The sequence below is a fragment of the Camelus ferus genome, chromosome X, assembly GCF_009834535.1.
Source record: "Camelus ferus isolate YT-003-E chromosome X, BCGSAC_Cfer_1.0, whole genome shotgun sequence".
Lineage (NCBI taxonomy): Eukaryota > Metazoa > Chordata > Mammalia > Artiodactyla > Camelidae > Camelus > Camelus ferus.
This window is the reverse complement of record NC_045732.1, coordinates 77,076,481-77,102,268: the sequence shown is the minus strand read 5'-3', so window position 1 is coordinate 77,102,268 and position 25,788 is coordinate 77,076,481. Positions and strand designations below refer to the sequence as shown.

At 42.6% G+C, this 25,788-nt stretch overlaps 1 protein-coding gene across 1 annotated transcript in view; it reads left to right on the top strand.

Annotated features, from left to right (window-relative positions):
* LOC116661882 (paraneoplastic antigen Ma6E-like) overlaps nucleotides 1-25,788 on the top strand; it is a 177,598-nt gene that overhangs the window by 20,690 nt on the left and 131,120 nt on the right. The window lies entirely within an intron of this gene.

The following is a 25,788-nucleotide window of genomic DNA, read 5'->3' as shown; positions in this document are numbered from 1 at the left end:
CCCCCAGTGTCTGTTACAATGACAATGAATCATCATGGGAGCAGTATAAAGCTTCCTTTCTCTTCCATTCTTCAGTTCAGTTTTGCTCTTATTTGGCGTTGGGGGGAGTCAGCTCACATTGCAGCCACAAATGGGGCCAGGATGCCTGTGGATGCCCTGCCTGTGAATGCCCATCCTTCTGTGGGTCTGTGAATATGTGCGTGTTTCCAGAGGAGGGCCCATATAATTCATCCAGTTCTCAAGTGGTTCTTGACTCCAAAACCCTCAGTCACCTTCCACATTCCCAAGCATGACCTTCCTGCCTCCAGTTTTCCCATCCCCAGGCCGGAAGGCCCCGGTCTCTGCTTCATCATGCTTGCTTTGTAGCCTGGCCTTGTGCTGGGCTCACAGCTGCTCATCTCAGGGCACAGCATTCTGGTAAGCTGCTCACATCCCAGCCCACCAGCAACCTTGGGTGTCCAGTCACTACTGCTGAAAGCCACAGTCTTCATTCATTCATTGGCCAGTCATTCTCCTGCACAATGCCTGCCCTCTGGCATGGCAAGGAGGAGGTTTGTGAGGACCTCTTTTTTTCCCTTAATATGATCCAAGTCCATAGAAAGGAAATGCATTGGTTGGGAATTCAACTTGGTTTGCAATGTGGAAGGCAATAATTATATCACCACACTATGGATGTGGGGTGATAGCAATCAGAGGGTGTTTTGAGGATGTTGTGGGTTGAATTATATCTCCCTCTAGAAGATATGTTGGAGTCCTAATGCCCAGGACCTCAGAATGTGACATTATTTGGAAATAGGATCATTGCAGATGTAATTAGTCAATATGAGGTCATTAGAGTGGGTCCTAATCCAAGATGACTGGTGCCCTTATAAAAAGGTGAAATTGGGACATAGCCATGGACACACACAGAGGGGAGACAGCGTGAAGACACAGAGAGAAGACAGTCATTCACAAGTGAAGGAAAGAGGCCTGGAACAGAATCTTCCTTCCCAACCCTTTGAAGGAATCAATCCTGTTGATATTCTGATCTTGGACGTCTGGTCTCCAAAACTGTGGAAGATATATTTCTGTTGTTTAAGTCACCTACTTTGTGGCAATTTGTTACAACAGCCCTAGAAATCTATTGAGCAAGATGCGTACATACTGCTAGGGTGCTGAGAAGTCTGGGCAATAATTCCTGCCCTGCAGTAATCAATCCGTTGTAATCAGTCTGTCGGGGATGTAAGGTGAACACAAAGGAAATTAAATCATGTCATCAAATTTAAACAATGATACAATAAGAGACTTCACAAGGCAGTTTATAATAGTAATAATAATAACAGTAATAATAATAAACAAATCTAAGGAAAATAGAGTATTTCTCACTGATACCTTACTGTTACTTTATTTTAATGCAATCTTCTTCACACATCTTATTTACAATATTCTTAGAAATTGATTAAACATTAGTAATGTGTAAGGCACTGTGCTGGATGCCAGGGAAAGACCAGGAAGACCGACCTGGTTTCTGCCCTCAGGCATTTGATAATCTAATTCATTTAGAGATAAATAGGAGATAAATATGTACTTCTCTAAACAGACTCTATATTAGCTTTCTATTGCTTCTGTAACAAATGACATAGATACATTAAGACAACACAAATGCTTTACAGTTCTGGAGGTCAGAAGTCCAATATGGTTCTCACTGAGCTAAAGTCAAGGGTTGTGTTTAGAATCCTCTTTTTAGCTTTGAATTTTGCCATTTTAACTACAATATATCTTGGTGTAGGTCTGTTTGGGTTCATCTTGTTTGGGATCCTCTGTCCTTCCTGTACCTGGATATCCGTTTCCTTCTTTAGGATTGGGAAGTTTTCAGCCATAATTTCTTCAAATATGTTTTTGATCCCTTTTCCTCTTTCTTCTCCTTCTGGCACCCCTATTATGCATAGATTGGGATACTTCATATTATCCCATAGTTCTGTATATTGCTTTCATTTTTTAAAATGTGTCTTTCTGTCTGCTGTTCTGATTGGGTGATTTCCATTATTCTATCTTTCTGATCACTTATTTGTTCTTCTGCATTATCCAGTTTGCTAGTTTTTGCCTTTAGCTCAGCTTGTGTCTTGGCAAATAAATTTTCTAATTTTAATTGGCTCTTTTTTTTAATAGTTTCTAGTCCCTTTTTACAATAATCTGCATTACTATGGATAGCCTTTCTTAATTCCTTCAGTATTTTCATTACCTTCTTTTTGAACTCAGAATCTGGTAAACTGGAAATATCAGTTTCACAGTTTGTTCCTTTACAGGAATTCTCTTTATCTTTTAATTGGGAGTGGTTCCTCTGCTTCTTCACGTTACTTATGTTTCTCTGGCTCTACGAGTTTAGGAGAAACGGGTATGCACTGTGGTCTTGAAGGGCCGTTTTTATGTGGGAATGTCCCTGTGTAGACTGCGTGAGTCTAATGTTTTTGGTGTGAGGGCTGTTTTTAGTATGGATGCCTGCCACGTCTTTCCTTAGTGTGTGCTGGCCATTATTCCCTTGATGGGGATGTGATTGGTGTTGTGGTGACCACATCTCCTCCCACAAATACATCAAAAATATATCTATACATGGAACAATTCTCACCTGCGGGATGCTGGCAGAAGATCTCATAACACCAGGATTGCAAGAAAGAGCACCACACAACCAGGTAGGACAAAAGAAAAAAAGTGGGGGGGGGGGATCGGGAAGGGACCTGTGCCCTCGGGAGAAAGCTGTGAAGAAGGAAAGGTTTCCTCACCCTGGCAAGTCCCTCCATCAGCAACGACGTTAGCCAGGACAGAAAGGGAGCATCAGAGGCTCAGCGGAGGGCGTAGCAACTGATCTGCAGCTGGCAGCGTGGGGGCAGGCCCGCCCAGGCTCGGCGCCGCCCTGCAGCTTCCCAAGACTGGGACCTGTGTCTGCTGGTGCCTTCAGGGGCCGAGTGCTGTGAAGGAAAAGTACTGCAAGCCATATATGTCAGTCAACAGAAAGTGCTGAAGCCATCAAGTCATCAGCGGCTGCCGCCATCCCCCAGTGGAGACCAGCCTGCAGCCCCGCCTCTGCAGCCACTCACAATGATGCCCTCTGAGGGGACTCAGAATAAGACAGGACAGGATGCTGGCCCTAGCCAGCTAGGTGCTTGTCAAAGGAAAGAATTCAGTGAGCCCAAATGTTTGCTTCCTCCCATACATAGAAAAGCACTAAATCCTTTAACTTGAGATGCCTGGTTTTCTTTAGTTAAAAAGTAAGCTTTTAATGCTCTGACTACCTGATCTCTGTTGTAAAGCTCCTGTATATATCCTAGCCGCTCCCCTACCTCTTCAGAGCAGTCCCTCAGAGCCATATGAGAGGGTGTCATCTCGGGCTCGAAGGGGTTCAAGTCCTCAGAAATGTCCACCAAATAAAACGTAACTCTCAACTTTTAGGTTGCGCATTTATTTCAGTCGACAGTGTTGAAACTCTGGCTTTGGAGAACAGACCCAGGGTGATGACTGGAGCTGGCTGTGCAGGAGAAGCCTGAAGGCGCTGGGGCGAGCTCCAGACCACAACCTGGGGTGTGCACAGGAAGGAGCCCGGTACACCCTGGAAGCCCCAGTGCTAAGGCACGTGCATGAAGGGAGGGGGAAGGCCTGCTATAGCAGCTCCATTCTCGGCATGCTCACAGCCGGTGTGTCTCCAGCTGCAGGCTCCACAGGATGTGTGCACACGGAGTTTGGGCTGACTCAGTAGCTCCCACAGTGGGTCCAGTTGCACAACTGCAGCAACCCCATTGCCCGGCCTCAGCGGCTCTGCACTAGTGGCTTTGTGAACACAGCACTGAGGGATACCCAAGCCAATTGTCTCTATTCCCACAGTTGAGGCATGGTTAACGGCAGTGCCAAAAACAGCACAATGAGTGACAGGCAACATCACAAAGTGCATTTCCTGGTGGATATCTCCTGCAGAGGAGAAGTCAGTGGATCATCTCCCAGCAGGAGCACTCCAGTCTCACCTACCTCACACTGCAGTTCAGAAACAAATCCAGAGGTGTCTACTCTAACAACTGGGGAGCAGACCCTGCCCACAACAGGGCTGTGACAACCACAGAGCAAAGAGGAGGCCCTGCTCAACATCCAGTGCAGGCTCTGATCACCACAACACCTATCACATTCCCATCAAGGGAGTAATGGCCAGCACACACTAAGGAAAGACGTGGCAGGCATCCATACTGAAAACAGCCCTCACACCAAAAACATTAGACTCACGCAGTCTACACAGGGACATTCCCACATAAAAACGGCCCTTCAAGACCACAGTGCATACCCGTTTGTCCTAAACTCGTAGAGCCAGAGAAACATAAGTAACGTGAAGAAGCAGAGGAACCACTCCCAATTAAAACATCCTTCTATTCCACCATCTTGATCTGGCCTCCGAGAGTTTGCTGTATTTACACTTGAAAGTGAGCTTGGTTGGATATAAAATCCTTGGCTCAGATTTTTTCCCCTTGATGATTATCTTAAATTTTCTTCTGGTGGAAAGTGCTGCTGTTGAAAAATTTGAGGAGAGTCTCATTTCCTTTCCATTGTATACTTACTCTTTTTGCCTAGATACCCAAATAAATTTTCTTTCTTTAATCCAAAAACTTTACTAGAATATGTTTTTGTTTTGCTTGTTTGGGGGTGATTTTTCTGGGTACATGGTGTACACTTTGAATTCATAGTTTTGAATCTTCTTTTTTGCTAGGAACTGTTTTTTGAATTATATATTTTAGTATTTGTTCTTTTTCTTTGCTTTGGTAATTTTTAATCTTTAGGGACTCCTATTATATGTATATTAGATTTTTTTGCTTGCCTTCTATATTTGTCATTTTCTTTCAAATCCTCTTTATCTCTTTATTTATCTTTCTTTAACAAATTCTCATATTTTCTTCTATTTTTCTTAAGGCATTCTATGTTGTATTTATTCACTCTCAGGTTCTTTTTAATTTAGTGTTAATTTCTGAAGGTAAAAATCTTTTAAATATTTTATTTCCAATTCTTTTCTATCATCTCATTTCTGAGTCTTTCTAACTGATATATACTGTTCCTTCAGGTTTTGAAACATTTTCTTAATGCCTTTAGCTTGCTTTACAGTAAATGATTGTAGTTTCATCTGTTTCATGTATTTTTTTCCAGGACGCTTCCAATATCTAGAGGGATGTTATTCTGCTCTGTATTCTCTCTTTTATTTTAATAACTTTATGTGAGATTTGCCTTTGATTTCTTCCTGTTACTCATTTTCACCCCAAATCTGTACGAGATAAATGACAGACTTTCTAATCTCAAATATGAAGAACGCCCTCTTCTGTCGGCTTTGAGAACTGTTAAAACTTGTCACCTTTCTGTGATCTGAATTTGTTCTCCTCCCTCATTTGTATCTGGATCTTCTCTTTTCTCTGCCCCTATTGTTCCTGTGTTGTTTTATTTGTATTCTATTCCCAGTAGTTTCTCCTCAGTGGAAGTCTTTGCCCTCAAAGGAAGCTTTGAGAGTTAACGGGCCCCAGTGGCCCAGCCTCTTTAGACCTTCATGGTGATGACCACAAGACCTCCATTGCCTCTCTCCCTTGGAAGACTGTGGGAACTTGGAGCATGGACTTTTAATCCCTTCCTCTCTGTGTGCCCAGCTGGTGGCAGAGGGGCTGGCCCCACCAAACGGAACAGCCACCCCAGATGTGAGGAAATAGGCCAGCAACAAACCCCACTGAATGCCCCAGCCCCTATGCCTGGTTCCTGGAGAGGAATGCACCAGACATGGGGCCCCTTGTTGGGAAACAATGAAAGAAATAGACCCCAGGATGTGTCCTTGGCCCCTGCTCTGAGAGGCATGTCCTACAGAGGTAGAAGGCGGTTTCCATCACTAGATCTGCTGGGGCCCTGAGTCAGCGGGGCGACCACCTGCAGGGCAGGCAGGATGAGGCCTCCCCACTTCCTTCCAGGCCCTCTTTGGGGGCACCTAGAGACCTGCATCAGCAGGAACTTTCCCGCAGTCAGAGCCCAGGGCCCTGAGGTCTGTGGGGCCTGCCCTCCACCCCCAGGAACCAGGGGTCTTTGGCCCTACCTGGGTGTGGCTCGGTTCCTCCCCGACCTGCTCCCACTCTTGCCCCTTCCAGGACCTCCGAGAGGCCACCTGAGCCACTCTACCTGTTGGCCACCAATCACCCTGCTCTCCTGCTAAGTCAGGGGATTCGCCTGGCGTGGTTGGCAGACAGCCGCCCAAAGGAGGGGGAGAGAGAGGCTCATACACCTCCCGCCCCCTCGGGGACCCTTTCCCATATGGCCAGGCTGCTTCTCCATCCATTCCCTGTGTCCTTCCCTCCTGGAGCAGCTCCCCTCTGGGAGGAGTCAGGCCTCGGCCCTGGAACTGGAGCCCCCACCCTGGGCAGTCTCCTTGTCAGTCAGACCTGGGGGCACAGGAGCACAAATGGGTATACAGGTGACCCGGCCCACTGCCACCAGGGCAGGGGTCGGCTGGGGGCATGGAGCACCCCAGCTGGCCTGCCCTTCCTCCCTCCGGTGCCATCTCAACCCCAGGGCAGCTCTCCATCTGCTGCACCTCATGGCAATCCAGATCGCTGGACCATGCCTGCAGAGTTGCCCAGAACATTTGCGCATTGGTCCTCGGAGAGGTTAAAAGAGGGGTGATGTGAAGGACAGCAGCAGCAGGGACAAAATGATTGAGAGCCTTCCTTAGTTGAAAGGACTCACTCTCCCCAACCTGCCTTACCTCTGCCTTTTGTCAAAGCACAGTTTTTGGCTTTTGTTTGGGCAGGTCTGAAATGGTCCATTGTCCTGGGCACGGTCCTCACTCCTGGGATGTGACCTTTCTGGCATCTTATCTGGATGTTTGGGTTTCACGAGGGGTCCAGGCAGACCTTCCACTGCTGAGCCTTTGGTATTGCTGTTTTGCTCTGAGCCCCGCAGCAGCCATGGCTTCTCTGCCTGATATCTTCTGTCCTCTTGCATCTGCTGCCCTGCCTTGGGCCAGAGACGGAGGCAGAGGGTCGCAGAAATGGCAGGACCTCCCTGGGCTGTTTCCTTCTCTTGGTAATGTAGTCTTGGCTGCCGATCCTCCAGCAGGGAAAGCAGTCATGTCATCTCCTTGCTTCCACTCTATAGTGGTGTGTGGTGGGAGGACTAGTCACTGTCAGAGTTAGAAGCTGAAGTCTAGCTCTCCTCTTTTGAGCCACACCTGATTGGCTACCATGTCTGCCTGCATCTTCTCTTCTAGGGCAAACATCCCATGCTCCTCTGACTTCTCTTTCTGACTCCAATTGGTGCCCCTTTGCCATTCTGGTCACTCTCTTTTAGGAATCAATTCTTGTCTTTTTCCTTTCAAAGTGTCCCTGAGCCAAAATGTGACACTCGAAGTCTGGTTCAACAAGAGTCAAGAAAAGCTGAACAATGCTCTTCCTCCTTGCTTATGGCCTATACTCCTGTTAACACAGCCTCAGGAAATGTGCCCTTTTTATATCAGACTGTTGGTTCACAAAGCTGAGTGGTAATCAAACCCCCATGGTCACTGTTTTCTAGCTTTTACTAAGCCATTAATTCTTTCCTTTTTTAAAAACAAATTAAGTGTAGGACTGATATTTACCCATGTTGAATTAAAAAAAATTTAAATTGAAGTGTAGTTGATTTACAATGTTAGTTTCAGGTGTATAGCAAAGCGATTCACCTATATATATATATATATATTTTTTTTTTCAGATTCTTTTCCATTATAGGTTATTACAAGACATTGGCTCTAGTTTCCTGTGCTAGACAGTAGGTCCTTGTTGATTATCTGTTTTATCTTACCATTCTAGTCTGTTTAGACTTGGGAAAGATTATGACTTTTTTGTCCAGTATATGAACTCTCATCTGTTAATTCATTCACTCACTCAACAAATATTTGCTGAGAACCAATGTGCCAGGCTCTCTGTTAGGTGGTGCGCATAAATCCTAAAGGGACGTAATCTCAGTTTAGTCCTTCCTCTTTGGACCAGAGTACATTTCTTGGTCTCAGTTGTACTTTCGGTGGCTCCTTCTGGAAGGGAGCTGCTCCTTCTCCACAAGTTCCAGTTTTTCTATCTGGTCAGGTTTCCTCTCTGTTGGGTGAGTCTCACCTTCAGCTCTTGCATGTCACATTCTTCTCCAATCCCTTACGACTCTGCATTTACTTCTTCTCTGTCCCTGTATCAGTTCTGTGGAGCAAAATCTTTGGTCCCCACTCACTCTCTGGGTGGAAAGATGCAGGCGTCTTCTGCAGATTTGTTGTCATCCATTTTGTTTTTCTCCTCTTACTCCTCTGTTTCATGTTCTGAAATTTCTGGGGTCTGGACTCAGCTTTTGAGGCATTTCCACTTATCAGAAACTGCTGATTGCTGATTTGTCAAAATACTCTCTTGTACTTTATAGTTTCCTTCTCATACTATTTCCTTCATTAAGTCTAGAGTAACAGTCTTCTCTGTCATTAGTTGGAATGTAGAAAGCTGTCCCTCTCAGGTCACATGTTTGCCTCCTTCAGTCTGAAATCTACTAGCCTGCCTCTAATACACACTGAGATGGGCTTAACATTCCAAGAAAGTTAGGAATCACCCTTTGTAATCTGCAAGCTTTGCTGGGTGTTCTGCCCCCAGGCTCTGGGGCTTTGGCTGTCTCTCTTCATCACACTTTCACCCTCTTCCGAGTTAGTATACCCTTGGAGTTCTGTCAAAGCCTAAAGACAACAGTTAACTTAATAATCCTACACCCCAGTGAAATGGGTTGTACTCTCACTGGTATAGGTAACACTGGTTATCATTTTTTCTGTACTTTTGTGGATTATTTACATCCAATAGCTTGTTTTAACATCCTTTGGCCCTTTGCATTTGTTGCAAATTTGTGAACTATATAGGTACTGCTTCCTACTGCTTCCTATGTCATAGAGATGAGAAATGGAGGTACAAAGAGGCTAATAGCTGGACCAAATGGCTAGTTAGCAGCATCTTCACTACAGTTCTCTTTACTTGTGGGATTTTCTTCAGAGTTTAGAACTGATAACAGTAAAGAGCATTTGCCAAAAACATAATATGAGACTGTGCCTCTCACATTTTGGACTGCAGGGAGCATCACTGCCCAAGGGCCCCAGCTGCCATACTCTGAAGTCTATCATCATGTTTGCACTGCAACTCACTAATGGCTGAGTGCTGCTAGGGCACTCAGGCCAGCTGCTTCCCAGGAGACACAGGACTTCTCTGAGGGCTGACTCTGGCTTGAAGACTCCCACTGGGAGTAGTATACTGTGGGAGTCGTACACAATGGGAGTAGTATAGTTAAAGAAGAGGAAAACATGAGTTATTTTTGACAGTATTTTTTTGGATTACAGGGCTGAGATAGAGTTGCACCTGAAAAAGTTGGATCACATAGTTCCTCGTCAGCAGGGCCCTCCCTGGGGCATCCCCTGGGGCTGTGGTGTAGAAAACCATCAGGGGTAAGTTGGAGAGAGGGCAGGGTCACCTGACAGACGAGGACTCTGCCACTAACTTGCCTGGGAAACAAGTTAAAAGGATGTGATTGGCATATAGGAAGGTGCCCACCGTGTGGACTTACCGTGGCTGAACTTCATCAGCCAGCACACATGTACTGAGCACCTTCTATCTGCTAGCCTTGGCAAGCTGGGCATAAAGGCTCCTGGTCTGACAGCTTATATTCTCACGAGGGAAACAGACCATACACAAGTAAGAAAATAAATATTTAGTATAACTTCAAATGGTGACAAATCTCCAATGAGAACAGAGTAGGATGATGTGATAAGATGTTGAAAGACTCAAGGGTTACTTTAGGCAGGTGCTCAAAGAAGGTTTCTTGTTGGGTTTGTTGTTGGTAGCCAAGTGCATTTTGAAGTGAAACAGATGGCACTTAAAGCCATGGAGTTGACTGAAATGACCTAGAGCAGAGGTTCTCAAACTTGAGGGTGCACTAGAACCACCAGAAAGGCTGGTGAAACACAGACTACTTGGCCTCACCTCCAGAAGTTCTCATTCAGTAAGTCAGAGGCATCATCCAAGAATTTGCTTTCCCATCAGGCTCCCAGGGGATGGTGATGTTCCTAGTCCCACACTTGGAAAACCACTGCCCTTGAGGGTGAGTGTAGCTGGGAATAGAAGGCAGCTGAAGACTAAACCTAGATTTAGAGATAGGAGTATGAGGAGGGGCAGACAAAGTGGAAGGAGAAGCAGGAGGTACATCCTCCTGGGGTCGAAAGTGTTATGGAAGCTGGGGGAATAGAGTTTGAAAAAAGCAGGATGATCAAACTATATGGAATGTTTCTGAAGAGTTTGAGAGCTGAAGACTGAGAAATTATATTGTATTTAGCAAGAGAAAAGTCATTGCTGATTTTGGCAAGAGCTATTGCAGTGGTGCGTATGGACGGAAGCTTAATACAGTGGGTTAAAGAAAGATCAGGCAGGGAGGAAGTGGAGACAGGGTGTGGGAACAGATCTTTCAAAGAATGTTCCTTAAAAAGGGATGGAGAAATGAAATGGAAACTGGAGTGGGATGTAGGATTAAGAGAGACCCTTATTTTGTTTTGTTTTGTTTTGTTTTGTTTTGTTTTCAAATTGGGCAATATTATGCTGTACTGGTATGATCAGCTGAGTTGAGAAGGAGAAGAGTAGTATATTTGAAGAGAGGAGACAATGTGAAATAGCCAACTGGGAGAGTGAACTGAATAGGAAAATGTAGCAGTATTGTTGAGCAGCTCTAAGAGATTAATGATGATGCATTTAAAGGGAAACCAGTCGGCAGCAGTAGCACTGTGTTGGGGTTAAACCAGGTGAGTGAGATGTGAGGAGAGTGGAATGAAGGAGTGATCATTATGCAGGTTTGTGGAGTTTAAGCAAGGTAAAGAGAACTGTGAGGACATTCAGGGTTGCAGATGATAAGGTGGGAGGCTCAATGGTGGGGCTGAGTAATTGTTGGGGAATTGGGTGAATGTGTAGGAGACATGGAAGGGGAGTAGGACTCTTGGCATCAGTTAGTAGTAGGAAAAAAGGGATATGACCATAGCAATGGGTGGCTGAGGCAGCATGGCTGAGAATGTCTTAGGAGGTGAGAAAGATGTGGGATGGACAGACCAAGATATTGGACAAACAATTTACTAGGGTTCTGGAGTCCTGAGGAGCCAGATCAGAACTAGTGGTGAGGAAGACAAGGGATGGGAGATGACAGGGACATCAGCAGATGACTGCAGTGGGGAGGGGTCATGTGTCCTCTAGTCAGATGGCAGGTCTAAAAGGGGGTGGGGCTTGGGATCAGGGAGGGCACCAACTCTACCTGCAGAGTGTGAGGGCCGAATGGGCATCTGCCTGAACGGATTGCAGGGGAAACAATGCTATTGGGACACAGAGGAAGGTTTCAGTTAGCACAAGAAGGTGAAGGGCACAGCAGAGGGTGAGGATGAAGGGTTTTGCTGCTGGCAGACCCCTAAATCTCCCAGCACACACAAGTGCAAGGGGCAGTGGGAGTTGAAGCCAGATTAGGGGCTGTATATGTAGCACCTTATGCAGATGAGAGTCTGGGTGATGAGGAACAGCCTAGGGAAAGAGGATCCGGCTTTGATGGTGCCTGGGCTCGTGAAGTGTGATGGCCTTGGCATTGATTCTCTCTTGGAAGAAGTGGACAATCAGTTGAAATGATCACTCCTTCTCTGTATTGTTAAAATCAGGGATAAGGGAGGTGTCTATGATTTATGTGGTTTTAAGAGGAGAGAATGATTGAGTTATGCTGACTTAATAGCAGTTTGTAGAGAGAATCTAGCTAGATCACAACATGGGGCAAAGCAAAAAAGTGGATTACATTTTAAAGACTCCTGCACTTCTTGACTGCTTCATTATATCTACAAGGTTAAGGTTGAGCTAGGTGAGTACACCATAGGGACTCAAGAGCCATTGTTGCCCAGGGCCAAGTAATCTAGGCTGGGTAAAAAGGGATAGTGTTCATGTATAGGGCTGCCAGGTGAAAACACGGAAGTCCAGTTAAATTTGAATATGCATGGGACATATTATACTAAAAATAAGTATCATTTATGGGAAATTCAAATTTAAATAGGCTTTCAGTCTTTTTATTTGCTAAATCTGGTCACCAGTAGCCTGATAGCATGCAGGAATTCAAAGGAATTAGAGACCTTTAGGGAGGAGGAAGAAAAATGATCCGGAAGTAGCAATGAGGACCAAGGAGCAAAGAAGGCAACAAATCTAAATCCCTTGGCCTAGTCTTGGAACACATGGCTCCAGGCCTTTAGGATTATCTCAGAGACCTAACTATATTAACTTTATGGTAGGGTATTTAAAATCATCCCACTTCCAGAAAAGTTTCTATTTTATCTCACTGCCCAAGGAAGTTTTCTCACCAGCAAAAAAGTACAGGCTTGGCAACCTGAGCTCTCTGGCCCCATGGCAGCTGAGTATGTGGTGTGTTAGGGGACGATGATATTATTCTAAGGTCTGGGCACCCCTCAGGAAAGTACTGGGACCAGGCTTTGATTTGTTGCAATACCCTTACGAGGCTTTAATGCTTTGGAGAGCTGAGGGTCTTGCCTTCAAAATAAAACTTGGGAGTTTTCCCTTTCTACCTGAGTTCAGCACGTATACCAGAATCGGCAGGTCAGAGGCACTAGAATTGCAGTCCAGGTAGTCTCAGCTTCCATTCTGCATTCTCTCCATGACCTGCGGTTCTTGCTGCTTAGATCAGGGTCTGGAGTGCATATTCAGCCCAAAGAAGGTGATGGATTATACTCTTCTGAACCTATAAGAATCAGCACAGTGCCTGAAAGCAAGTAGGTGCTCATGAAAGGCCTGATAAATAAGCCCCATTTACTGGGACTCCTATGATATGACACTGTGGACCCTCTCTTCTTCTTCCAAGATGTCATGCTCGCTTGCTTCTCTCCTATCCCTGTCCATGACCTCCCACTCTCCTTTGCTACTGACTTCTGAACCTCTACTCCTGCCCAAACCTCTCCTCTGACCTCCACACGTATATGATGACCCATCTCTGGTTATTTGCATCTACAGCTTCCACAGTGTCTTAGTCCATTCGGGCTGCTAGAACAAAATACCTTATACCAATACAAAATACCACCTGGTGACTTATCAACAACAGAAATTTATTTTTCATGGCTGTAGGGGCTGGAAGTCCAAGTTCAAGGCACAAGCAGAGTTGGTGTCTGGTGAAGGCCCTCTTCTGAGTTACTGACTTGTAGTATCCTCACATGGTAGCAAAACAGGAGCAAGTTAGCTTTTTATCCTCTTTTCATAAGGGTACTGATCCCATTCATGATGACTCCACCCTCATGTTCTCATCCAACCCAATTACCTCCCAAAGGCTCCACCTCCAAATACCATCACATTGGGCATTAGATTTCAACATATGAATTTTGGGAGGACACAAACAGAGGCACCTCTAATCCAGAATTTTCTCCCTGATAAAATAAGAAGAGAGAGAAGGGCCTTTTCCTCACTCAGCCTTCCTTTTTGAGGGCATTGTTATAAAGGATGTGATGTCTAGGATGGCAATAGCCATCTTGCATCCATGATTAGAAGCCTAAAGATGAAAGTCAAGTCCCAGAATATGATAGATGGATGGAAAAGTCCCATGCTAGAAACTATTGTAACAGCATCCAAGGTTTCACATTGTTCTAATCCATCCTCCATATAACTGCCTGAGTGACCACTCAAAAATTCAAACATAAATCATGTTATGTGGCTGCTTGAAATCCTGCAGTGGCTCCTTTGGAAACACTGGCTTCCCAGATATAGGGCAAAGGGAAAGGGTAAGAAGCTGGGGTAGCTATATCACTCTTAGACAAAAGAAACTTTAGAGCAAGTAGCAGTTCTAGAGACAAAGAAGGTCATTCGATAATGGTAAAAGTTTCACCTCATTAGAGGCTAAATCAATTGACAGCTTGAATCACCTGATAATATACGTTCAAAACGTATAAAGCAAAATTTGATAGAAATACAGAGCAAAATTGACAGAACCACTATAATATTAGGAAAATTTAATCCACTCCTCCCAGAAGTTAAGATTTTAATTGGACAAAAAGTCAATAAGACACAGTGAAGTAAAATACACAGTAAGATACACAGAAGATGAACAGCATAACATATAGGCTTGATCTAATAGACATATAGAAACTTGCACCCCATATTTGGAGAGTACATATTCTTTTCAAGTACATGTATACCACTTAAAAATTATTGACAACATGGTAAGTCATAAAATCAGTCTCAACACATTTCAAAGAATTTATACTATACAACATTTCCCAAATATGGTGCAATTACAGTAGAAATTAATGCCCCAAATAATATTAAATAGAGAGAATTTTCATATGAGTTTTCGTGTGTGATATTAAAAGGAAATAGCAGTCCATGAATTTCTTTCTGGCTTTTTTTTAACTTGAAAAGTTTCTCTCTTCAAGGAAAGAATGGGAGCACAACACAAAATCCCTCTTGTAAAGTGGTTACTGTTACTTTGCCAAAGAAAACACGATAAAAGAAAGAAAAACTCACTTTGAGTAAGTGAGTTGCTTAAAGAATGGTGTTTATAATTCTAGCCCAGCCTCATCTCACTTTCATTAAGCTAAAATATTTACCAGGCTTAGAGTCTTCAGCAGAACTGAATTTGGTTTGGAGGAATAAGCAAGCAAACCTAGCTTTCACTATGATGTTAACCTACTTATGAAATTTCTTTACAGAGGCAAATATGCACTTTCTGATTTTCTAAGAAGTAGTAAAGTGTTTCAATATTTGGAGTAAAATCAAGATGTTACCATATACCAAAATAATTCTAAATGTATAAAATAATTAGATATAGAAATCATAAAAAAACTGGTAGAAAAAAGAGGTGGCTATTTCTCTGAATTGGAGGTAGACAGGGCTTTCAAAGCATAAATAAATTTAAGTGAACAAATCATAAAGGGAGAGTGATAGATTTGGGGCTATAAAAATGTACAGCCTACCATAAACAGAAAGCCAATAGCAAACTGGGGAAATAATTTGCAAAATATAAAATAGACAAAAGGTTAATATCTTTAATACATAAAGAGCTCATGTGAATCAATAAGAAAAAGATGATCATAATATAAAAATGGGCCAAGTACAATAAGAAACACAGAAGATGAGCAGCACAATGGACAGGCTTGATTTAATGGACATATAGAACCTTGCACCCCACATTTGAATGTGATTTCACCAAAGAAGAAACACAAGTGGCAAATAAAGAAGAAAAAAAGTTGAATCTCAAAAGTAATCAAACAGAATGAAATTAAGATACAGAGACACCATTTTCTATTGATAAGTTGGTAAAATATCTTTTTCCTTTTTAGGATTATAATCTCTACAGTTGAAAGGGCAAAGGGAAATAATGTGGTATACTACTGTGGTAAATTGGAACGGCCTTTCTGAGGCAAAGTTTTGTACAACATACCACAAGCTTTAAAAGTCCTCATTCTATTTGACCCCATAATTATACTTCTTGGAATTTATCTTAAAGAAATAGTTAGACATGTGCAAAAATATTAAAACAAGAAATTTCAACATAGTGTTATTTCTAATAATGAAAAATTGCAGTCAAGCAAAATATCAAACAATGGAGAATGATGACATGTTTAAATGATGGCATATTATATGTTGATTAAAATAATAGTTTTGAATGATGTGAAATTAAAGAACAGCTAAAATTGGAGTTGGGACAGGCCTATAGGGGGTGCTCTCACACCCTGCTGTGCATCAGTTGCTCCAAACAGGAAGAGATTGTCTACATCTCCTATAGGAAGTTGCATCTACTTTAGTATCCAACAGGAAGAAGAAAACTTCCCTTTGCCGCACAAAGCCCAGCCAGGCAGAGACTGTAGCAGCCCAACCAATGAGACACCTCCATAGTTTGGACTCCCATCTCCTCCAGTGGACATTTTGGTTATTACAGTCCTTCCCAACTTCCCACTTTTCCCTTTAAAAGCAAGTTCTCCTTCCTTATTCTTTGAATTTGACTATGGTCTGCCATAGCTTGCATTTCCTGAATTGCAATTCCTTTGATTATTCCTGAAAAAATGCACTTTTGCTGGTAAGATAACTGGTTGTGAGTATATTATTAAAGTTGATGTTGGTTTGGGAAAATAGCTGATGCTACCTCCAAGTCTCTCTAAATGCACCTTATTTACATTATTTTCATCTTGATTTTTATTTCCCCCCCAAATCTCCTCCTCCCCCCATCTCTTTCTGTCTGACAAAGGGCACCACGCTATCCTGAGGTACCGAATCCTTCTTCTGTGCCCAGTTTCTAAGATTGGGTCCCTGTTTCTTCTCTCTGTATGCTCCTCTATGATGTCATTCTGTCTCGTGGTTCAAATACCACCTATATGCTGGTGACTCCTGCATTCCCATCTGTAGCCCTGGGTACTCCCTTGAGTTCCAGACTAATGTATTCAACTCAGCATCTCCATTTGGGTGTCTGACTGGTGTTTCCACATGCCTATGACAGAGGCTTAATTGTGCACCAGTATGATTTCTTGCTTCCTTTGACAGTAGAACTCCTGCAGCTTAGCTATGCACATGACTGTCCAGGAAGAAACTACATGTCCAAGCCTCTTTTGCAGCTCAATGTGTCCATGTGACTAAGTTCTGGCTAATGGGATGTGTGTTGCAGTGAAGAGTATCACTTTTAAGTTGTGTTCCTGACAAAGGAATCTGTACTTGTCTTTTTTATTTCTTTCCTTCTCTTTTCTTTGTGTTTAGTCTGCTATTCTGTTTCTAACATGAGGTGCTTTTTTTGTCTTGAGATGTAAGGTTAGATCATTTACCTTCAGCTTTTTGTATTTTCTACTATGTGTATTTTAGGGCTATAATTTTCCCTTTATGGGCAGCATTAGCTACTACTAGATACCACACTTTTGATGTGCAACATTTTCATGATCATTCAGTTACTTTCCATTGTTATTTCTTCTTTGATTCATAGGTTATTTAGAAGTACAAGCATGCCTCATAGATACTGCAGGTTTGGTTCCAGATCACTGCAATAAAGTGAGTATCACAATAAAGTGAATCACAAAATTTTTTGGTTCCTCAGTGCAGTGCATGTAAAAGTTATGTTTACACTATATGGTAGTCTATTAAGTGTGCAATAAATAGCATTAGGTCTAAAAAACAATGTACATGCCTTAATTAAAAATGCTTAATTGCTAAAAAAATGCTAACTATCAACTTAGCCTTCAGCATATCATATTCTTTTTGCTAGTGAAGGGTCCTTCCTCAATGTTGATGATTGCTGACTGATCAGAGTGGTGGTTGCTGAAGGCTGGGGTGGTTGTGATAATTTCTTAAAATAAGACAACAATGAAATTTCCCACATCAGTTGACTCTTGTTTCACAAACAATTTCTCTGTACTGTGCAATGCTGTTTGATAGCACTTTACCCACAGTAGAACTTCCTTCAAAACTGGAGTCAGTGCTCTCAAACCCTGCCATTGCTCTATCAACTAAGTTTATGTATTATTCTAAATCCTTTGCTATCACTTCAACAATCTTCACAGCATCTTCACCAGGAGTAGATTTTACCTCAAGAAACCACTTCCTTTGTTCATCCATAAGAAGCAACTTCTCATCTGTTAAAGTTTCATCATGAGATTGCGGAAATTCAGTCACACCTCCAGGCTCCACTTCTAATTCTAGTTCTCTTGCTATTTGCACCACATCTGCAGTTACTTCCTCCACTGACATCCTGAACCCCTCAAAGTCATCCACGAAGGTTGGAATTAACTTCTTCCAAACCCGTTACTGTTGATATTTTTACTTCTTCCCATGAATCATATATGTTACTCATGGCATCAAGAATGACAAATCATTTCCAGAAAGTTTTCAATTTATTTTGCCTAGATGCATCAGAAGAATCACTATCAATGGCAGCTCTACCCTTACAAAATATAGATCTTAAATAATATGGGCTGAAAGTTGAAATTTCCCCTTGATCCATGGGCTGCAGAATGGATGTAGTGTTATCAGACATGAAAACATTAATCTCATTGTCCATCTCCAGAGGTCTTGGGTGATCAGGTGAACTGTCACTGAGCAGTAATATTTTGAAAGGAATCTTTTTTTTTTTTTTCTGAGCAGTAGATCTCAACAACGGGCTTAAAATATTCAGTAAACCAGGTTGTAAATAGATGTGGTGTCATCCAGGCTTTGTTGTTGCATTTATAGAGCACAGGCAGAGTAGATTTAACATCATTCTTAAGGGCCCTAGAATTTTCAGAGTGGTAAATGACCAGTGGCTTCAATTTAGAGTCATCAGCTGCATTAGCTCCTAACAAGAGTTAGGCTGTTTTTTGAAGCTTTGAAGTCAGGCATTGACTTCTCTCTAGTTATGAAAATCCTAGATGGCATCTTCTTTCAGTAGAAGGCTGTTAAAATGAATATATGTATGTATATGCATGACTGGGACATTGTGCTGTGCACCAGAAATTGACACATTGTAATTGACTGTACTTCAATAAAAAATTAAAAAAAAAAAAGAAGGCTGTTTCATCTCCATTGAATATCTGTTGTTCAGTGTAGCCACCTTCATGAATGGTCTGAGCTGGATCTTCTGGAAAACTTGCTGCAGCTTCTACATCAGCACTTGCTGCTTCACTTTGCACTTTTACATTCTAGATTTTGCTTCTTTCCTTAAACCTCATGAACCAAACTCTGCTGGCTTCAAACTTTTCTTCTGCAGCTTTCTCATCTCTCAGCCTTCACAGAATTGAAGAGAGTTCAGGCCTGGTTCTGGATTAGGCTTTGGCTTAAGGGAATGTTGTGGCTGGTTTGATATTCTATCCAGCTTTCTCCAGATTAGCAATAAGGCAGTTTCTCTTTCTTATCACTTTTGTGCTCACTGGAGTAGCATTTTTAATTTCCTTCAAGAACTTCTCCTTTGCAGTCACAACTTGGCTGACTCCTTGGCACAAGAAGTCTAACTTTTGGCCTATCTCAGCTTTCGGACATACCTTCTTCACTAAGCTTAATCATTTCTAGCTTTTGATTTAAAATGAGAGGCATGTGACTTTTCCTTGCACTTGAACACTTAGAGACCACTTTGGGTTATTAGTTGGCTTAATTTCACTATTGTTGTGTCTCTGGGAATGGGGAGGCCCGAGGAGAGGGAGAGACAGGGGAGACAACCGGTTGGTGGAGCAGTCAGAACACATACATTTATGTATTAATTTTGCCGTCTCATGTGGGTGTGGTTCATGGTGCCTCCCAAACAATTACAATAGTAATATCAAAGATCACTGATCACAGATCACCATGATAAATATGATACTGAGAAAGTCTGAACTGTGAGAATCACCAAAATGTGACACAGAGACAGGAAGTGGGGAAACATTGTTAGAAAAATGGCACCAATAGACTTGCTCAACAGGGGGTTGCCACAAATCTTCATTTTGTAAAAACTGTCATGTAAAGTGCAATAGAATGAGGTACACTTGTATATTCTTTATTTTTAAGCATTTAGGAATTTTCTAGTTTCATTTTTAGCCTAGCTGCACTGTGGTCAGAGAACATATTCTATATGATTCAACTCCTTTGCAGTTTGTTGACACTTAATATGTTCCAGCATAAGGCTAATACTTGAAAGGAATGTATATTCTGTAGTTGTTGAGTGCAGAATACGATTAGGTTAAGCATGTTGATTATGTTGTTCAAATCTTCTAAATCCCTACTGATGTTTGCATGTATGCTTGTCCTCTGTTACTGAGGGAGGTGTGTTGAAATCTCAGGTGTGGATTTGCCTATTTTTCTTTTTAGTTTGACGATTTTTGCTCTTTTTTTCTCTTTATATATATATATTCATCTATAATTGTTATATCTATATCTCCATATGTTCATCAGTAAATATTTCAGTACTTGCTTTTAAAAGATGAGGACTCAATAACCAACTACAATACCATTGTCACACCTAAAAATTATTTCCTAGTATCATTAAGTATCCAGTTAGTGATCAAGCTTCTTCAATTGTATTAAAAACCATTAGAAACCATTAAACAACATTGAAAAATGGTTAAAAAATTTAAAAGCCATTTGATTATTCAAATCAGAAACCAAAGAAGTTCCACACTTGTGATTGGTAGAGATGTCTCTTAAATCTCTTGTAATCTACATGATTCTCCTCCATATTTTTCTTTTCCCATTTCTTTTTTATTGTGACAACATTCAAATAACATCAAATTTACTATTTTAACCATTTTAAAGTTGTTACAATTCAGCAGCATTTAGTATATTCAAAAAGTTTTGCAACCATCACCACTAAATAGTTCCAGAACACTTCATCACCCCAAAGGGAAACCTTTACCCATTAAGCAGTCACTCCTATACTCCTACTCCCCAGGTCCTGGCAAACACTAATCTGTTTTGTGTCTTTTTGAAGTGCCCTGTTCTGGATATTTCATATTAATGAAATCAAACAACATTTGGTCTTTTGTGTCTGGCATCTTTCTCTCAGCATAATGTTTTTAAGGTTTTTAAGTGTTGTAGCATATATTAGAACGTCACTGATTTTAATTGACTGAATAGCATTCAATTGTATGGATATATCATTTGTTTATCCATTCTTCATTTGAAGGAAATTTGGGTTGTTTCCATTTTTAGCTATTGTGAATAGTGCTTCTATAAACATTCTTGTTCGTGTTTTTGTTTAAATACATGTTTTCAGTTCTTTTGGGTATATACCTGGGCGTGGAATTGATGGGTCATATGGTAATTTTATATTTGACATATTCAGGAATCACCAAATTGTTTTACATAGTGACCACACCAGTTTATATTTCCACCAACAACATATGAGGGTTCCAGTTTCCCCACATTTTTAGTGACACTAATTATTTTCCTTTAAAAAATATTATAGCCATCTTAGTGGATGTGAAGTGATATCTCATTGTGGTTTTGATTTTCATTTCCCTAAGGACTAATAATGTTGAGTATCTTTTTATGTGCCTGTTGGCTGTTTCTATATCTTCTTGGAGAAAACCTGTATTCAAGTCTTTTTTTCATTTTAAAATTTGGTTGTTTGTCTTTCTGTTGTTGAGTTACAAGAGTTCTTTATATATTTTTGGATACTAGATCCTTATCAGGTAAATAATTTGAAAATATTTTCTCCCATTCTATGGATTCTTTTCACCCTTTTGGTAGTGTTCTTTGATGCTAAAAGTTTTAAATTTTGATTAAGTCCAATTCATGTATTTTTCTTTTGTTGTTTGCACTTTTGGTGTTGTAGCTAAAAACCATTACCAAACAAAAGGTCATGAGGATTTACCCCTATGTTTTCTTTAAAGAGTTTTATAGTTTTAACTCTTTTATTTAAGTCTTTGATCCATTTTGAGTTAATTTTATGTATGTTGTGAGGTGAAGGTTCAGCTTCCTTCTTTTGCATGTGGATACACAGTTGTACCAGCATCATTTGTTGAAAAGACAGTCCTTTTCCCACCCAATGGTCTTGGCACCCTTGTTGAAAATCAGTGACCATATGTGTATATGTTTGTTTCTAGACTCTCAATTCCAGTCTACCTGTCCATATGTCTAGACTTGTGACAGGACCACACTGTCTTGATTGCTGTACCTTAATAACAAGTTTTGAAATTGGGAAATGTGCATCCTCCAACTTTGTCCTTTTTTTCATGTTTTCTTTAGTTTTGGAGGCCCTTGCTATTCTGTATGAATTTGAGGATCACCTGACTATCTCTGTCTTTCAATAGGTGGATTTAGACCTTTGATGTTCAAAGTGATTACTGACATGGTTGGATTAATATCTACTTTTTTTTTTTTTTTTTTTTTTTTTTTTTACTATTTTCTATTTCTTGCCTTTGTTCTTTGTTCCTGTTTCTGTCTCCTACTCTTTTCTTCTTATTGTGGTTTTAATTGTTTCCTTTATATCATTCAGTTTTCTCTCCTTTCTTAGAATATCATTTATACTTTTAAAAAACTTTTTTTAAATGGTAGCCCTGCAGTTTTTAATACACATTTGCAACTAATCCAAGTCCACTTTCTAATTACACTAAATCACTATGGGTAGCATGAGTAGCTTATAACAACAAAATAATCTTACTTCCTCCATCCTGTATCGTAGCTGACAAATCTTTTCACTTATACATAAGCACATATGTATAATCAAATACTTTGCTGCTATTATTATTTTGAACAAACTGTTATCTGTTAGATAAATTAAGAATAAGAAAATTTTAGGTTTTAAAATTTTACTTTCACGTATTCTTTCCCCAGTGGTCTTTATGCTCCAGTGCTTTTTAGTTTAGCTCCAAGTGTTTAACCCATTTTCCTTCTCTGTAAATAACTTTATTTAACATCTCTTCAAAGCAGGTCTACTGGGAACAAATTCCCTCAATTTTTGTTTGAGAGAGAGAGTCTTTATTTCTCCTTCACTTTTGAAAGAGAACTGGATAGGGTACAGAATTCTAGGTTGATGGAATTTCTTTATCTCAACACTTTATTTAATTTCACTCCACTGTCTTCTTGCATGCATGGTTTCTGAGGAAAAGTGAGATGTGATTCTTACGTTTCCTCTTCTGTGGATTAAGTGTTCTTTTTCCTCTGGCTTCTTTCAGAATTGTGTCTTCATATTTGATTTCAGGTAATTTAAAAATGATATGCCTAGGTGTGGTTTTGTTTTGTTTGTTTGTTTTACCTTTATCCTGCTTGATGTTCTATGAGTTTCCTGGATCTGTGGTTTGGTGCCTTGACATCAATCTGGAAAAATTCTTGGTCATTAGTTTTTCAAAGCTTTCTTCTATTCCTTCTTCTTTTTCTTCTCCTTCTGGTATTCCCATTAGGTATATGTTACGCCTTTTGTAGTCATGCCACAGTTCCTGAATATTCTGGGTCTTTAAAAATCTTTTTCCTGTTGGCTACCAGTTTGTGAGTTTCTACTGAGATAGTCTCAAGCTCAGAGATTCTTTTCTCAACAGTGTCCTGTCTACTAGTAATCCCATCAAAGGCAGTCTTAATTTTTTTACAGTGTTTTTCATTTCCAGCATTTCTTTTTGATTCTTTCTCAAAATTTCCACCTCTCTGCTCACATTGCCTATCTGAACTGCATGCTGTCTACTTTTATCAATTACATTCCTTAGCATATTAATCATAGTTATTTTAAATTCCTGGTTTGATAATTCCAACATTCCTGCCGTATATGGGTCTGGTCCTGATGCTTGTTTGCCTCTTCAAACTATATTTTTTGTTTTTTGGTATGTCTTGTAAATTTTTCTGGATATCGAGGCATGATGTACTGGGTAAAAGGAACTATTCTAAACAGGCCTTTACTAATATGGTGGTGAGGTGTGAGGGGAAGGGAAGTATTCTACAGTCCTATGATTAGGTCTCAGTCTTTTAGCAAACCTGTGCATCTGCACTGTGAACTTCAGTGCTTATCAGGTAATATTTTTCCCCTTTCAGTGAGACAGAATGGCTAGAGTGGGCTGGACTTGGGTATTTCCTTTCCCTCTAGGTCAGATAGACTCTCATAATACACCAGCAGATGAGGAATGGGCTTGTTAAGAAGAGCAGAGCGCTCTGGCTATTTGAAAAGTATTCCTTTTGCCCTACCCCTGCCAGAAAAGCAAAGGGATTTTTCTCAGATATTCACTGTGGGAACCTGGGCGGAGGTAAATATTACATTTCCATGGGGGCCCACCTATGAATGGTCATAGAAATATGGACGCTAAAGGTGATTCTGGTGAGGGTTCACAATGAAAAAGGAGAGCGGGAGAGAAAGCAAATATCTTCTTTGGGAATACATAAATAATCATGATAAAATGTTGGCAGAAATATGGATGGTAAAGGTCATTCTGGTGATTTCTCAGACCAAAAGGAGGAAGAAGTTATTGAGTACTAAAGGAAAGGAGATGTTTGTTATAAAGGGGCAAAAAACTTAGTCGAATTGTGGCCCAGTGTTTCCTGGAAAGAGAATTTTCAAGCAATACGATTGGACATTTAGCAGAAGAGATTTCTGAGTGATGTGGCTTGGATCCTCACTGTTGCTTAGAGTAAAATTCAAGGAGAGAGAGATGAAAGCAAGCAGGAATTACTGAGAAAAAGGGAATCAGACTTGGCAATTTATTACCCAGAGATGGGCTCTAGGTCCCTGTACCCCAAAGAGACCTGGGAGCCACCTGATTTGTGCACGTGCACAGAGAGGGCTGGTCAGTTTGTTGTCAAGCAGAGGTGGACTGATCACAGGCAGGTTGACAAACCCCCCCACCCCGGAGTCCTGCACTGAGGTCCTGGCAGGGGCTTCTGACCTCACGCCTGGACCCTTCTGTGGCCGGCTGGTCCTTGGGACTGCACACGTGACCTCCCTGAAGGAAAACACACAGTGCTACCAGGGATCCTGTGGCTTCGGGTCCGGCCTGCGGTCCCCCCCATCCAACGTGCAACCACTTATTCCTGGGGGCTCCCCCAGTTTCCTGGGACCCAGCCAACCACTGGCCGTGCCCACAAGTCCTGTCACCTGGCTCCGTCCAGCCCAGGGTACCACACAGACCCTCTTGGACCCTGCTCTAACCATACTCCAGTGCTGACTCGAGGTCCCAGGCCACTGTCACCTCCCCCTACTCCCATCCCCAGTAGACCCTTCCTTCAAACGCCCACAGCAGAGGCCAGACTCAGCTGAAACTTTCAACGAAATTTATTAAAGAGAAACATTGACAGAAACTACTGAAGAGAGGGAATGACCACACAGACAGGAACTTCTAACGGCCACTAAAGCCCACAGATCTCAGCCCCCTCCTCCTCCCGGGGTCCCTCACCAGGTGTCTCAGCTGCCTCCCACCATGCTGTGGCCCTCCCCGCGTAGTCTCCCTTCCTGAGGGCCCCACGGTCAGCCTCTGGCCAGGACGGTGGACCCCAGCAATGACCGCTGCCCCCAGGGCACCCCTCCACCTCTGGCCCACGTGCTGGGGCCTGGCCCTGCCCTCTGGCCCCCACAGGACAGTCCAGGACACTGGAGAACATGGTGGGGAACGCTCCCCCAAGCCCAGGACAAGGGGTCACGAGGAGCAGCGATGGCAGATCACAGCACGGTCCCCGAGGACCCTCCGCAGCCCCCGACCTTCCCCGGCCCAGTTCTTCCTTCCCGAGGCCACCAGGTGGGCGTCGTCCATCTGTCCTTCCCGCCGTCTCCTGGGACCGGGCTGGGGTCTCCGGGCTGGGCTGGGGGTACTGCTCAGAGAAGAACACACACACATCTCCACAAGAACAAGCAGCGGTTGGCCTAAATCTACTCCGACACAGCGGACGTGGAGCTCACGACACTGGGCCAGAGCGAGCAGAGCCTTGGTGCCCTGAGCTCAGGGCACGTGGCCGGGCCCAGAGGTGGCGGCCCGGGTAGGAGGGACACCCGGCCTGGGTCCACGGGCACCTCAGGGCTCTGCACGGGAACGGGGGCTGGTGTGGGGGTGGTGAGGAGATCACTATGGGGCCACAGAGACACAGGCTTCCTATGGGCTTCCTAGTACAGGGAGCAGCCTGCCCCAGGGGACGGTGACTAGGGGCCCCTCTCGGAGGCCCAGGCACCTTGACATGGCCCCTGACATCTCCCAGGGCAGTGTGGGGGCAGACGTCTTCAGGTGGCCCTCACCAAGGCCGGGGCTGGGCTCTCAGGGGTGCTCCGAGGACGGCCGCCCGAGTTGGCAGGGTCTGGCGGTGGCCTTGGCATTGGCAGCTGGTGAGCTGTGGTTGGCCAGGTCAGTCCCAGGTCGCCTTGCCTGTT